The following is a 16,245-nucleotide window of genomic DNA, read 5'->3' as shown; positions in this document are numbered from 1 at the left end:
CCCCGAGATACTGAGAAAATCCTCTGGGAGTGTCCTGTCAGGATGCCAGCAGGATCCTGTGCACTCTGGGAATGCTTGATCAGATTGGGATTTGAGGAGTTTGGAGGACAGATCAGCCCCACGTGTTTTTAATATGTTCCCAGAGCTGTGTGGTTTTTGTGGTGTGGCAGGGTACCCTGTCCAGCCTCACACAGCATGCCTTGACTCATTGGGAGGTGCTTGGTTTGCTTTACTTGGTGGATGTCAAAGTAATATCAACGCAAAGGCCCGTGATTCCAGAGCAAAATATTCCTTAGTCATTTCAGCTGTGAATGGTTTTAATACACAGTTGTGGTCTAGACTTTATACTCATTATGGTAATTATCAATGTCATGGTAATTTGGGGCTTTTAATGATTTCTTTGAAATGTTATTTTTCCGGGGTCGAATGATTGTACAGCATACATCATTAAAAACACAAGAACTGGGTGCACAAATTTGAATTATTTTGTATTTTCTCTAATCCACACAGGGTCAAAAATATTCATACAGGTTCAAATATATACATACACCCCCACTAATATTTGGTTAAATATCTCTTAGCAAGTTGCACCTTGACGAGATGTGTTTGGTAGCCATCAACAAGCTTCTGGCATAATTCTGGTTGGATAGTTCACCACTCTTCTTGGCAAAAATTGTAAAATTCATTTAACTTGGTTGGTTTCCTGGCGCAGATCCAGCTTTTCAGCATAGTTCACACATTTTTTAATAGGGTTAAAGTTAGCGCTTTGAGAAGACCATTCCAGACGCTTAATTTGTGTTTGGGATCATTGTCCTGTTCAAACACCCAACTGTGTTTAAGTTTCGACTGTTTAACTGTTGATTTGAGGTGAAGTTGAAAAATTTGGAGGTAAGATAGTGACACATCCAAATAACTTGTACTTACGTACAGTTGTTTGAACTGATGATCTTGGAATCTGCAGTTGTTTAGAAATGGCTCCAAGAGACCTTCCCAACTTGTGTAAATCTACAATTCTCCTTCTTAGATCTTCACTGAGTTCCTTGGACTTTCCCATTGTTTTGAATATTGGTCAGTCCAGTGGGGGCTGTCAAACAAATCCTTGTTATGCTGGCAACAAGAAACTACCAGCTGTAGTTAATCATGTTCACTAACAAGAAGTTAATGGACCTTGGCCTTGTCAAGTTAAATTGCATTGTAGAACCTTCAGCACACATACTTAAGTGGAAGTATGCATACATTTGAGCCTGTATGTATCCTTTTGACCCCGTGACAATCATTCCGCCCTGGAAAAAGAACAGTTCAAAGAAATCATTAAAAGCCCCAAATTACTATGACATTTATGCCCATTATGAGTATATGTAAACTTTTGACCACAGCTGTAATTTGTGGTTGATTGTTGAGTAAAATTACGTTCAACTCAAGGCAATGAAAGTGATTGTGACATCTTGCATGAGAGTGCAGGATTTTGGAAAACATTAAGTCTTCTATCATGAAAGTACTAAAGTCAAATATAAAGCAAGCCAAGGTTTTCTGTAGCCATGATCGTTGACTTTTGGAACCTAACAGCCATTAATTTGTTGGTTTAACCTGTCATGGTGTCTGTCTATTATAGTCAGTAGTGGCTCTGAATGAAAGTGATGCTAAATGGCTTCAGATCAAATGAAAACAGATATAGTTGTGTCCAAAATGTAGTTTGGTTTGGATCAACTTCTCAGGAAAGGGTATTTATGCAGTTTATGTTAAAAAGTCATTAATAATTAAAAACAAGAAAAAAAATACATATAATCACAGTATACACCATATACTTTATCCATATAACATTTAGCTCATATGTCTTGCTACTCTGAATAACAAAGCACTGTAGGTGAAGCTGGACATTAATATGTTGTCTGACTGTCTATGTTGTTGTAGCATAATTTCACTAAGCTATGTATGCATCCATGCCATTGTCATTAAAACAATACACAAAACTCCTCTGTTGAGAGCCTCTACATGCAGTTTGGCCTTCATAGATAAAACTCAATGCTCTTTGCACTACTATCACAACTAGGAATGGCAACACAGTAACAGACAATCTCTCTATCAAAGTTCTCACACGATTTTTAGGCTCTATTACAAAAACATTCTTCAAAGTTGATTTTCTGAAGTCATTCTTCGTGCTCTTTGAAAGTCATCTAACAGACTCCTCTGCAGTGCATGTTGCCATCACAGCCCTCCTATTCTCTTCTCTCTATTCTGCCTCATATTATCAGCTGTGTTGTTGTGTAACTGTAGACTTTATGCATTAACAAGCTTTATGCATATATAGCAGATATGCAGTAACTACAGGAACACACTTATTTGGGACAAAGCATTTATTTTCCTACTACAGCACATGCACTGAGTTTCAAAGGCGAAACCAAGCAAAGGGCCAAATGACTCTGATGACGATGTTTGCATCTAACGCTGCAGATTCAGAGATAAAAATCAGCTTCACTTGAGCGAAGGAAGCTGATCCGTATGCACTACTGAATGATCACCACCATCCCTTTCTTCATAAGTGAGGTCCTCTAGTGCGTATGCAGAGGCTCCAAAATGCCCGAGTGATTCACCACAGATTAAAAGACTCTACACGGCTTTGGTCCTTTATTTCTGTGCTCCATCCTCCTGCAGTTAAACCGGGGAATCTCTCTTTTGGTTCCTTTTGCTGACCTCTCAATGCAAATTGCATGCCCTTCATCTGTAAATACTGTGTTTATAGCTGTGGCAAAAGAAAAAAAAATAGTCTTGGTAAAGATTTAGTTTCTTTCTTCCCCCTATGTGTCTTGTCTGTGTAAAGCAATCTACTGTAAATACAGGCTTGGCTGTCTCAACCATCTTAGAAAATGCATGTTCTCTGTGTTTTTACCAAGAGGAGAAATTGATCATTTTTGAAAACTGGGCAGTTGTAGAAACCAAAAACTACTTTGCGGTGATGTTTGGGCTTCATTTGAATCGCTCACTTCTTAACAGGCTGCAGGTGGTTGCTAATTGTGTTAGCTTCTTTTCAATATAAGAAGATAGCTTCTTTGAAGAAGTAATTTTCTCATCTCAAGGAGAGCAGCTCTGCTAGTTAGCTATATTGTGCTTTTGCTGTGTCTTTGTACATCATTAAAGCCAGACCTCATTGCTAACAGAGCATGCTAAGCATACTGGCCACTGATGCCATGAGCAGGGCTAGACTTCAACCACCTTCATTTCACAGATATTAATTTAATCTCACTAATCAAACTTTTAAAGTGAATATCAGGAGCATTTCCAACTTGTTCAGATGTTCAGTTTGGAATTAGAATTCTAAAATTAGTCCTCAACTCACTGCAAGCAACAACCACAACAAAAACGTTTGGGGTCTATTTGATACTGTAGCATTATGTTAGTCTGTAGCTCATTTATCCATTAACAGCCTTTAAAAAGGGGAATTGAACCACTTTGAAATTTAGCTCTTAGTTTGAGCTACTGAACTTGAGTTTCTGTTCTTGGCAAACAGCATACAGGATGAATGGGGAGAACAACTTTTGTTGCCTATACATAAAGAAAACTGTGATAAAGGAAAAAAAAAATCACCAAAAGATCGCACACCAGTTGATGTCACATCTGAGTGCAAATTCAGAAGATCCGGACATGAGTCAAGTATTTACAAACCTTAAATTTAATTGTCCGTGTAATTATGTGGGAAATTATCAACAAAAATACTTTACTAGCACGTGGAAATTAAACAATTCAAAAGTAATACACATCCTAATACAGTAATACACATTTTAATTTATTTAAGATTTTAAATATTTGAACTCAGGTCTACTATATGCAAAACTACTGGACATCACATGGTATAAGCATAATAAATTGTACATTATTTCAGTGTTGTGCAGGCATGTACAGTAGCAGATTCTCTTGCACGGTCCCTGTATTGTTTTTAATTGTTCGTCAGACTGATTGTTTTGTTGTTTTATCAGTTAGTCAAATTATTTAGTTGTTTCTTTTTTTGTCATTTTGTCTCTTTTAATAATAAACTCTGGGAGATTCAATTTAAGAAGAGTCAGAAAAAAAGGGGAAAACCATCCCTCAAGTAATGACACCCCCCCCCCCCCCCCCCCCTCCTCCCCCCCTTTACTGGGACAACCAAGCCTTATGAACTTTGTGAAGTGAAAATTTTGAATGTTTGTATGTTATAACAGAAAACATGGTTTGTTTTATATGTTAATACTGCCACAATAAAGCTCCCTGATGAAAACACATTGAAATGTGGTCACTAGTGTGTGAGTTATTCTTGCTGTTAGCCTAATTAAAGCATATTCACGCTTTCTCAAAGCTTTGCTTCCCTCATGTGTTAAAAAGGAGTTACTGCAGCTTGTGTTGCCATCTCTATGGTGATTTTCCATGGGAGTGTTCAGAGCTTTACTGTCTGCAGCCTGAGCTCCATTAGGTTAAGAATATTACATTAGGTTCTTCTTTCTGTGCTATTTACCTTTTCTGTGACTGGAACCGTCAAACTAGAAGTCAGGAAATCTTATGGGTAAGAGTGACTGGATCAAATATAATTCAAATATGAATCAATATAATTCCTATAGTGAATGTTGGACAGTACTGTGTAAAAGTCTTGAGCCACCATTTTTGATTTATGTTTTGGTTCTAATGAAGCAGACTTTCTTTTCTTTTTTTTTTTAAGTGGTCTTCATCAGTGATTCTCCAGGCGTTCTGAAGGTTTTTCAGTCTTACATTGGACATTGGCTGCTTTTTTACTCATTTTCATTCCATCCTATTGATTTTTAAGCACATTAGAATTGTACAGACTCTGTTTTTGCCTTATATACTGCTTTTCATTTATGTTTCAACAAATCATTGCACCTATTTTCCTATAAAAATATAAAGAAATGAGCAGCTCAAGACTTCTGCACACGCTATGTCCACGTGTTCAATATATTCTGCATAGTGTGTACATTTAAACATTTGTTTTCCTTCTACTAAATAGGATGCTGTTGCCAATAATGTGAACAGCTTGATCATCATTTCCCCAGAGGAGAAAGAACATAAGAACTGGCTCATCATCTTTGAATGCAACTGGACATTAAATTAAGGTGTACACAGAAAGGCCAGATACTAAAGCATACAAGAATGGATCAATCTGAAGAACAGACATCTTTTCAAATGCCAGATCCAACTATGGAGACACTGCCGATCAGTACAACAAGATGTGCTGTGTCTGAACTCCTGGAGGATGATGGGAATTGTAGGCAGAGCATCAACCAGGAGCTGAGCATTCATCTTCTCAGTGACCCTCTTTTCTCTCTTTTTAGTGAGCAGCAGAAGCTGAGGGACGTGTTGGACTGGGCTAACAGTTTTCTCTGCAGTGGTTCAGAGATTTGCCATGAACTCTGCAGCACCGACAGTTCGATAGCCGATATGAAAAAGAAAGGAACCATGAAAATCTCATCTAAACATTCATCTGCACCTAAATACCATCACCCAGTTTCCTGTGATGTCATTAATAGTGAGGTATTTGAAGGATGCAGTTTGAATGCAATTTGGCAGCCCAGACCTTTAAATTATCTGGGCAGCTTTTGTAGATATAAGGCCAAGTTTTCACATGACCTCCAGAATCCCTTCTCCTCCTCCCCAGGGACAGATGATATCAGAGAAACTGAAAATATGAGAAGTACAGAGCCAGTATGCCACCAATGAACAAATTTCTAGCCAAGACTACCACAGAACAAACAGAGTTCACATGTCTAATCAAAGGCACCACACATTCACATCTGGCAGGAGCACAAATCCGATGCTTGCACTAGACACTGCCACACACTTGATCAAAGAGACCACATCATGTGGGAGCAATGTCATTTGTAAAAAGAGCGCAGGGTTTGGTGAAGTGAGGACCTTGAAACCACCGCTTGAAAGCAATGATTCCTCTTATAAAAGAGCTGGAGAAAAAGAAGAGGTGTCAGGAAATCAAAAGGTACAGAGAAAAGAGGCTGAGCAGATGGAAGAAAACGAGAAGGGGAAAATAGAAGATGACAGGCTTGAAGGAAAATACAGAAAAGAACAGGAATCCAGTTCAGATCTCACGGAGCCAGAGGTGATACCTGAGCAGACAGTAAAAACAGCTAATTCTCGTTTTATCGGTCATTCAAAATTGCCATTAAATGTGACTGTATACAAGCAGTACCAGCTATGTGTGGCTCAGTTAAATGACCTCAGAATGAGACAGAGCCAGCATGTCAAGCCTGAGTCACCTGAGAAAGAGGGAAAACATCTGAAAAAACGGGAGATTATGTTAAAGCTCCAGCCCGTCCTGGGTCTCGCTTTAAACTGAACTCTCACACCGCAAATCCTGAGATTAAAAAACAGGTTAACAACACAGGAAGCAAAAGGGTCACAGCGGCAGAAACTGTGGAGGAGGGGAGGTCTCACGCCACCAATATAATACCTACCGAACACAGAAATGCTGAATCATGCAACAATTTGTCTATAAAGAAAACACCTGCAGACAGCAGGTGTTCTCGTCAGAGGAAGTGTCTCATCACCGCTACTCATTTTGACCTTACTGGCAAAAATACATCCAGATTTTATGAAGGAAACTGCAGAAGACCCTCAACTGATGAGACCAAACCAGATGCAGACCCAGGTATGGAAATCATGTATGAGTGCAGTGCAATCAATCAACCTGTGTGTCATGGTCCTTGGTTTTTGGATCCTGAGTTTAGAGGTTAATGACCTTGTATACTGTTATTAAATATTCTCCATTTAGTGTGTTTGTTGTTACATTTTCATCTTCTTCTATTTCCTTAGTATTTTGAATTTTTAGTTCTTTGTTCCAGTTACAGCTTGTATTTGAATCTATTAGTTTTAATAGTATTTCCTTCTGTTTTCCTTGTGTCTTTCCCACATGTCAAGTTTACTGTTGTGTCTGCTTTTCCTAGTTTTTAATTATGGTTACTCACTTTCTGTTTAACTTTGGTAGGTATTTGTCCCTTTTGTATTGCATTTAGATTTACTGCCCTTCTCTTGTGTTGACTATTTGCAGCTGCATCATGTTACCCTCCTATTTTCACTCACCTTGTGTGTGAATTTAAGCTGTGGTCTTTCTTCACAGTGTCTGTTAACATTATTCCAAAGTTTATACAACCAATTAAAAGGTTACCCCACCTCTTGCCCTGTGACAGGTAGGATAAGCTCCACTCCAACTGTGACCCTCAGTCAGATAAGTGGAAGAAAATGGATGGGTGGACTTTTATATATAGTGGCACCAAAATTATTCAAAAGCTTAAAACTGTGGCACTGCTGCTCATTACTATCCAGGGATCAAGAGTCCTCCATGTTGTCACAAGATAATCCCAAAAGGTTATGACACAGACAGGGCAGGAAAGACGTTTACCAGGATTTAAATTTGGACATTCAAGTTTGACTTTTTTTTTTCTATAATTTTTGCTTGTTTCTTGTGAAAAACTAAACAGCTTCTCCCCTTTTCTGAGAAGGGAAAAAAAATAGCCTGTCTTGGAACTATTGATAAATGATAAGCACTGTACAACTTGTTCCAATGGGGTTGTACAAATAAATTCTGTAATTCAAGGCAGCCTGAGGGGGGAAAAAAAAACAACCCCCCCCAAAAAACGAAAGTCAACAAAGTTTGCTAATCTGTGGAAAACAAGATTAGACATCATCCAGATGGGATGGATCATCAAAGGAATCTCAAAGGTCCAAAGAAGAAAACTGAAGATAGGTTCCCGGAGGCTCACTGAAAGATTTCCAAGGTTATGTTCTTGTTTTGTGTTTGGTGGGTTGTGCATAACATTTGGAACAAGCTGTACTAGAGGAACTTGTTACATTTGCCCAGAACTTTCTGTCTACTTTGTCCTGATGTACAGTACAGTGCATCCAGAAAGTATTCACAGTGCTTCACTTGTTATACATTTTGTCATGTTACAGCCTTATGGATTAAATTCATTTTTCACCTCAAAATTTTGCATACGTACTCCACAGTGACAAAATGAAAAAGGTTTGCTTGAAATTCTTGCAAATGTATTAAAAATAAGAAACAAATACTTAGGTGCATATTATATTTTTGTTCTATTTTGAAAGAAGTTGCAAGAGTGCACAGTGGTGGTTAGCACTGCTGCCTCAAAGCAAGAAGGTCCTAGTTCAAATCCACCATCTGGCTGGGATCTTTATATGTGCATGTTCTCACTGGGTACTCCAGCTTCCTGCCACAGTCCAAAGATGTGCAATTAGTCGAGTTAGGTCAACTGGTGATTCTAAATTGCCCATGAGTGTGAATGGCTGTTAGCCCTGTTACAGACTGCTGGTGCCTCTCACTCTAATGCAGCCCCCACTGTGAATACTTTCTGGATGCACAATATTCTTATAACTGTTCTCCTATTTTTTTTAATCTCTTTTTTAATCTTAGTGTACTAAAACAAATTAAAAAAAATGTAATTGGGCAAATAATTTTTGTCTAGAGTTAAATGATGTACTGTAACACTGTGACAAATTGAACTTCACCTTCTGTCTGCTGCAGATGTCAACAAACAATCGAGTACACAAAGAAACTCAACTCTGGACCAAATGACAGATCCAAATACGTATCACCTTACAGGGATACACACATGATCCGGCAACCTGCACAAACACACACTCTTCATCATGATGACCCTGGGCTCACAACACGTGAATGTAAGTTTACTACCAAAACTGCAGACACACCTGCCAAAAGATGAGAAAGTGCTATTTAAAAAAAAAAAAAAAAAAAGGTTCAGTCACCAGCATGTCATGAGGCTGTTTTCTAACAGCTTTAGCACAGATGTGCTCCATTTGCGGAACTTATGTGCAATTAATTTCACACTTTATCAGACATCAATCCAGCAGCAAGTCATAAGACAAAAAAGATTGTGATTTGTAGCACTAAATTTATAAAATTCAAAAGTGACAAAAATAAAAAAGGGAATGAAGGAGGGGAGTATTAAACTAAGATGTTCCATAATGTTTACTTGTTTGTTTTAGTTTTCAATCAAGTAAATCCTTTTTTTTTTTTTTTTTGTATTTATAGGCTCGGTGGTGGATGTCAGTGTGGACAATGGCTCCAAATACAGGGTAGGAAATCTTCACTACATACAATTTGATCACATTATTTTATCCCTGTTGTAACTGTTTCTGTTTAAAACCTGACTCTGCCTGATGCTGTAATGTAAACATCTTGATATCACTTGTAACATTTCACAGTGTTGCTTGACATAAACGGATCTCTGCGTGTCAAAGTTTTTGTGTTAAAATAATCCCTCAACTTTTTATCAAATGTTTTTCTGTCTGGCGTGTTGTAATGTCAGTCGGCAGGTGTTCCTGCGAGAGACCTCTGGCTCTGTTTGCCTGATGAGGTGTGGCTGTCCATCCTATCTCTGCTGCCTCATAGGGATTTGTGCAGAGTGGTGCAGGTCTGCCGCCGCCTGCACGCACTGGCATCTGATCACTCACTTTTTTGAGACATTTTGACTGCAGTTAGATTTTAGTATCATTCTGCTAAAATTCAGATTAAACACAGGACAGATGTCAGAGGGATTTTCAAAACTTTTCCAAGTAGCAGCACATGGTGTGTTCTCATGATGTAAGTGCTTCCAGCTGGGGTGTACTCTACCACTCCCTGGGCAAACATGCATAAGATTATACTGTCCTGCACTGTGATGCACAGAAGCTGCAGTTCAGAGTGTTGAATTAACAGGAAAGCTGCATATATTGCATAAACAAAAGTTTATGTTTTACTCCTTTTTTCAAGGGAAAAATCTAAGGATTGAAAACTCCACTTTAACCGACCAGTGTTTGCTGTGTGTGGGCAGACATTGTCCTCACAGTGTGTGTCTGTATAGCTGCAGTGGCTTCTCTGTCTCCTTCTATGGGCTGCAGATGTTTTTCTTTCTGTGTAGGAATTCACTCAAGGTAAATAAATAAATCCATCAACACCAAAAGTATATATGATCCTACTGCTATTATTGGCGGTTCAGCCATAAGCTTGTACACGTGACTTCAAGTTGTGTCTTGACTGTTATGTAAAATAAAAACTTGCTTTGGAAGATATGAAACAACTTAAAAATCACATGCATTGTCTATTTTTATACTGACACTTCTTTTAATTGAACCCACACCCTGAATCCATTTTCCATCACTGCTACAAAAAAAAAAAAAACATACACATAAAGTACATGAAATGTTACAGTTTGCTACTGGCATTAAAATCTTGCAACAGCAGTGCAAAATATAAAGTTTATGTATTCATTCCAGGAACTCAAGGTCACAAGTTGTACTGGTCCTGGTCTCCATGGTGATCAAATGTTGTCAGCGATTAGTCAGCTGTGTGATCATGTGACCAGTGTGGATGTAAGCTGGAGTGGTGCAACAGACACAGGAGCAAAAGCTCTGAGGGACTGTGGAAAAGGTTTAGTCAAACGTGTACACACACACGCACACACACACACACAGAGAGAGACAGGGTGTTTGCATCATTTTAATCAGTTACATTACAGGGACTTTTGTTTTTGTCCTGACCATCAAACACATATCACTGACTCCTTGCAGTGCTTTGCTTAATGAAGTTAAAAAAAAAAAAATTATATGTTGAATGGTTTACTGTGTATAAAATAAGGCAGGTGATGTTCAGGATGGATGGACAAATATGAAGATATATGGTTTTTACCATGTATCTTCATATTTGTCCATCCATCCATCCATCTTCTTAACCTCTTGTTTAATTCAGGGTCATGCAGGAGCCTATCTCCACTGTCATAGGGTAAATCAGTATATCACATGGTAAATCAGTATATCACAGGATATTTCTTGATGTGCAGACTTAATGGGCTTTTACAACCTCTGATGAGTTTGTTACATCTGTGTAAATCATTTGAGTTATTTATATTAGGATTATGATAATGACTATGACAGGGTTGAAATTAGTCTGTCACAAGCTGTATTAAAATTCACTGTATAATAAAAAGCTTTCTGAAACAGAATTCAGCTTAAAAACACACATGGTGCATATGCATAGCTCAAACAATAATTAAAAAAACAGCTGCGAATCCAGACGTTCTGCCAGACACCCTGAGGTTTTACACCTTTTCCAGTGGGTGGCTGTAGTTCAGGAAGTAGAGCAGGTCATCTACTAATTGGAAGGTTGGTGGTTCAATCCCTGGTTGCTCCAGTCTGCATGCCAAAATCCATTTACCATAATTAGTGCTTTTTTTTAAAAAAAATTAAGATGGTTTCACAGTGGCTTGTATTCGTTTGTTTGATTCTGCCCCATCTAGTGGCCAGAATGGGTGTGCAAAGGCAGGAGATGCTACCTGGAGGATGTGGCTGCTGCAAGAAGACAGTCTTTGACTTGCTGTAGTGGTTATTTATAGTTTTTCCTCTATCACTTTTATGCAGTTCTCACACCAGCAACATCATTCTCACTACTCTTGATGCATTTCTCAAATTAGTAACACATTTCCTCACTCACATTAGCCTTTCTCATTGTGCTTGTACAAACTGCTATTGGTTAAATGGTTTGGCGACAAAGCTAGAGAGAAAAGGTTGAGTTGATTTAGACATGTGCAGAGGAGGGATAGTGGATATATTGGACAAAGAATGTTGAATATGGAGCTGACAGGCAGGAGGAAAAGACCACAGAGAAGATTAATGGATGTGAAAGAGGACTTGGATAGGGTCGGTGCGACAGAAAGAGGATGCTAGGGATAGGGTGAGCTGGGGAAGGCAGATGATCCACTGTGGTGACCCCTAAGGAGAACAAGAGCAAGATAGTTTTCCATGCACTGTATCATTTTTACTTTTCTCAGTTTCAGGAAGTATATTGTGTAAAGTTACAGCAAATGCCTGACTGCTAACATTCTCAGGTTTAGGCCTTTACATTTTAGGTCTTATGTTTCAAATAATCCTCAGTTAATCTTTGCAATCCTTATTTTAAGTTTAGTTTGAGTTCCTGGACTCTGAATGTGTTTACTGTTTAAAATAAATACTGCTTCATCTCAGCAACAGCACTGCTCTGTGGACCTTGGAGTATTTTGGATGTGAAGAATGAAACATTTGCTCAGCCAGTACAAGTGCTTATCGGAAGGACATTAAATAACTACCACATCAAGATTGTTGTTGTTGTTTGTGTTGATTAGGATATGTTTTAGCCTGTGCAGGTTGGAGGTGTTTGGCTGTCAGTTCCTCACTCCATCCTGGCTACAGACAGTATATGAGGTACTTTATTTTGAAATAGCAGTTAAACATACATTATATTGATATAAAATTAATAACTACGACAGTCTGCAGAACTTCATTTCCTAAATATGAAGTTCTATGTTAAAGTAACTCCTGTGTTAAAGTAACTCCTTATCCACTTTTGCATGTCTTTATGTCCCCAGGTGTGCCCCGGCCTTCAGCATCTAAACATCGGACATGTGCCAAAAATCACCAAAAATATTTTCAGACTTGATTTTTCTTCACACATTGAATGTTTATGAAATGAAGACTCTGTCTTAACTGCAGATCTAAATGTAGTCCCTGCTGCTTAACAGGTCACTGATACCATAGTGCATACTTTGCTCCAGAGCTCTGTTGAACTTCAGAGTCTGTGCTTCAGCTGCTGTTCTGGAGTCACTAACCTGACACTGCATAGCATCAGAAAATATTCACCTTGTATCAGGTACGCACACACAAACTGCATATGATTGAATTCTTCAAAACCAACCTGTGCAGGGTCTATTTTTATCAATAAAAAAAACAGATCTTCAAGTAAATGGTAACATTTCAGGTGATTGGGTCTGATTTTTCAGTTCATAGCAATAAAAATGCCGGAGGGAACTGTATGAAAAATATTTTGTACTTCAGAAAATAAAAAATAAAAGTTATTTTTCTTGGGCTTCTGTTATGGTTCAAGGCTTGTTAACAGTTAACAGCTAGAATGTCTATTTTTTTCTATGACTCAAATCCCTCGATGTGAGTGGCTGTAAAGCAGTAACAGACGCAGGTGTTCAATCTTTGGCTTTGGGCTGCAGAAGATTTCAGCAGCTGGATCTTAGCTCCACTAGAACTGGAAACAGAGGGTACAACACATCACACAACAAAGTGATTAGTTTATTAGTGTCGGTGTTTATGCGACACATGAGACGTCACAGTTTGGTACAAAGCTACCCCAGCTTAACCATGTAGGTGTTGTCGCTGCATCCATCATGAGTGTGTGTGTGTGTGTGAGACGTGATACAGGTTTTCTCTGCTGGCAAATTACTGCAACGGATACCTTCACACCATCAAACTGAGTTTCTGCCACATCACCTTATAGAAAATACTGAAGCTTTGCCAACACTGCAAGAGGTAAAAAAAAAAAAAAACACACACACACATTCACTGATACATTTAATTCACTCCACAATTTGCCAAGTTGGTGGGTGTCTGCATTAAATTCACTGAGCAGAATGAATACAAGAATATTTCAACACAGTGTCTCTGAAAGTTGCAGTATCTGCTCTTCAACACGTTTTCAAACTCAAGTTCTATTAATTTCTCTACATATTTGAATGTCAAAAGTTGTCCACTGTTTTAACATGCAGTTTTAACTTTAATACCAGCACGCTTTGTATTGTGCTTGGTAATGTAAGGCTTGAGTGCAACTGCTCGGCCATTGAAGCCGAGCTCATCTGAAGGCCACATGAAGTTTGGAGGTCTGTAGCAATCGACTCTGCAGAAAGTTGGTGGCCTTTGTGCACTATCTGCCTCAGCATCTGCTGATCCTGCTCTGTCACTTTATGTAGCCTACCACTTTGTGGCTGAGCTGCTGTTGTTCAAATTTGCTTCCACATTGTTATAATACCACTGACAGCTGAGTGTGGAATATTTAGTAGCGAGGAAATTTCACAACTGGACGTGTTGCACAGGTGGCATCCTATCATGGTACCACACTGCAATTCATTGAGCTCCTGAGAGCCACCCATTCTTTCACAAATACTCATAGAAGCTTGCAGTTTGCATGCCTAGGTGCTTGGTCACCTGTGGCCATAGAAGTGATTGGAACACCTGAATTCAGGTATTTGTATGAGCGAGTGAATACTTTCGGCAGTATACTGTAGTGTATTTTCTGTGTTCTGTAGGTGTTCCTGTGTTCCTCAGACAGTCCAGAAACATGCATGCTAGGACATTTGGTGATTCTAAATCTGATCTAGGTGCAGATGTAAGCATGCAATGACCAGGACACTTCCCTCTCGCTGATGTTGCTGTGATTCATCGATATAGTTCATCTCCCATGACCTTGTACAGGATCAAATGTGTTTAACTAATATATCATTGAATGGCTTAATATGTCAGCAGAACCCTTGTTACTCCTTGCTGCACATTAGAGTTCTGACAAATTCATTTGTGTAACCATTAATTATATACGGTCACTTACTTAATGAGAGTGTACCGCTGATGTCTAAAAGCAGCATCAATCTATGTATTAGTTTATCTATTGGCATTTGGTGAAGCCCTGACACATAAAAAGGAGAAGATGGGGTGTAGGTTGGTTACAAAGCAACTTGCAGATGCAGTAATAACTGCAGGGAGCCTGGAACAACTTATATGGCGCACCCTTTGTGAAATTTCCCAATAATATGGGCAGGAGAATATCAGCTGAGCCATCAAATATTGTGGACTAGCATTAAGATCAGCTGTTGTCAGCTGATGTGGCAGGATGGTTCATTGTATTTAATTCCTAGGTCTGCCTGAGCTAACACTATGTTCATTACATTGTATCTGTCTGCTAAAATCAATACAACAGTCTTTCAGAGGTTCATATGAGTGTAAAAACTGTGACTGGCAAACTAAACAAATTGCATGCTGAGATATGATTATACAGTGTGAAACTCTGTGAAGTGTTCATAAGAGGGTTATGAAAGATGAAAAAAAAAAAGGCTCTGCTTCCTTCTTAGCAGCACAGTTTAAGATCCATTTTGCTGACCGTGAAAATAAAGCATGTCAACACTGCAATAATTAATACAATGATCATCTGTTTGGTGAGAGTTTTTAGAAAATATCAGCTGCTAGTGAGCTAATAAGTGAATGATATGCCAGAATAAAGGTGCAATCTATACCCACACCAAATGTCTTTTCTATAACTACAAAATATGAAAAACACATGTTGGCACGCATTTGCACCTATGATCCTATGATTCATGTTTCTCTCTTTTTAGGCTGAAGGTGCTCCATCTCTATGGCTGCACACATCTCCCCACTGAACAAAAGATCAGAGACGTTAACAGCACTGTTAATGTTTACCCTTTGTCCTGACTCTGTTATATCTGCACACTGCTCGACACATTTAGAGAACATATCAAAGAGCAAAATGTTGTTTGTGACAAGAATCCAAGTAAGCAGCATTACTATTTTTAATTCTTCCAGATTATTACATGAGCAACAGGCTAAATGAGGTATACCATGGTCTGTGGGGACAATTTTCAAGGATGACTAAAAAGCATTTAATATAATCTGTATGGGGTTGACTGAATGTGTTCCAAAACTGTGATCAGACATGCTATAACCTCAGATTCAAAGGGTGCATTGCCTGAGCATTAAATATTTTATTTGATTATGTAACTTTGTTAGAATCTTTTATAAGCTTGCTTATTTTTCTACTTTTGATCAAAACATCTTGTGATCTTTACCATGGAGTCGATTTTTTTAAGACCCCCCCCCCCCCCCCCCCCCCCCCCCCACACACACACACACACACACACACACACAAAAAAAAAAATCTCATCTTGTTTTGCAACTTAAAAAAAAAATGCAGTTAAGAAACTGGTTTGTGTGTGCAGCTGACTTCATAAATAATAAAATCAACAATAGATCTCATATGTGTAATACAATGTAACAATCACACAAAACCTCTACATGTTGAGTATTGTGGGTCTAAATCACAATATTGTATCTTTGACTGGAAAAACTTTAGGAGTTCTAGAAATACTTCTTCCTGTCTAGCATTACTGGCATTATTATGGCAGGACTAGTAGTTTGTTTTCCACTAGTTTGACCCCATGATTGATGGCTGAGTACTAATAATAAAAGCAGAAAACAGCATTCACATGTTGCTGTTTGTCATGGACTTGTTACTGCTGCAGATTTTGGCTGCACTGCTATTTTCCTCTCTTCAGTTTTCCTGGAAGGATTCTTCTACTTTGATGTTGTTTGGTTTTAACACCATTTGCAACACCATCTTTGTTGGTCCGAAAATAGTTT

At 38.6% G+C, this 16,245-nt stretch overlaps 1 long non-coding RNA gene across 1 annotated transcript; it reads left to right on the top strand.

The window, feature by feature from the left end:
* Positions 1-6,600: 6,600 nt before the first annotated feature.
* LOC115785412 (uncharacterized) lies at positions 6,601-9,466 on the top strand. The gene is made up of 4 exons (XR_004020363.1): positions 6,601-6,640; positions 8,531-8,685; positions 9,059-9,102; positions 9,336-9,466. It is a non-coding gene; the product is annotated as an uncharacterized LOC115785412 (long non-coding RNA).
* Positions 9,467-16,245: the final 6,779 nt, after the last annotated feature.

The sequence above is a fragment of the Archocentrus centrarchus genome, chromosome 9 (assembly GCF_007364275.1).
Source record: "Archocentrus centrarchus isolate MPI-CPG fArcCen1 chromosome 9, fArcCen1, whole genome shotgun sequence".
Classification (NCBI taxonomy): Eukaryota; Metazoa; Chordata; class Actinopteri; order Cichliformes; family Cichlidae; genus Archocentrus; species Archocentrus centrarchus.
Note: the sequence above shows the minus strand (reverse complement) of the source record. Positions and strands in the feature narration are given on the sequence as shown.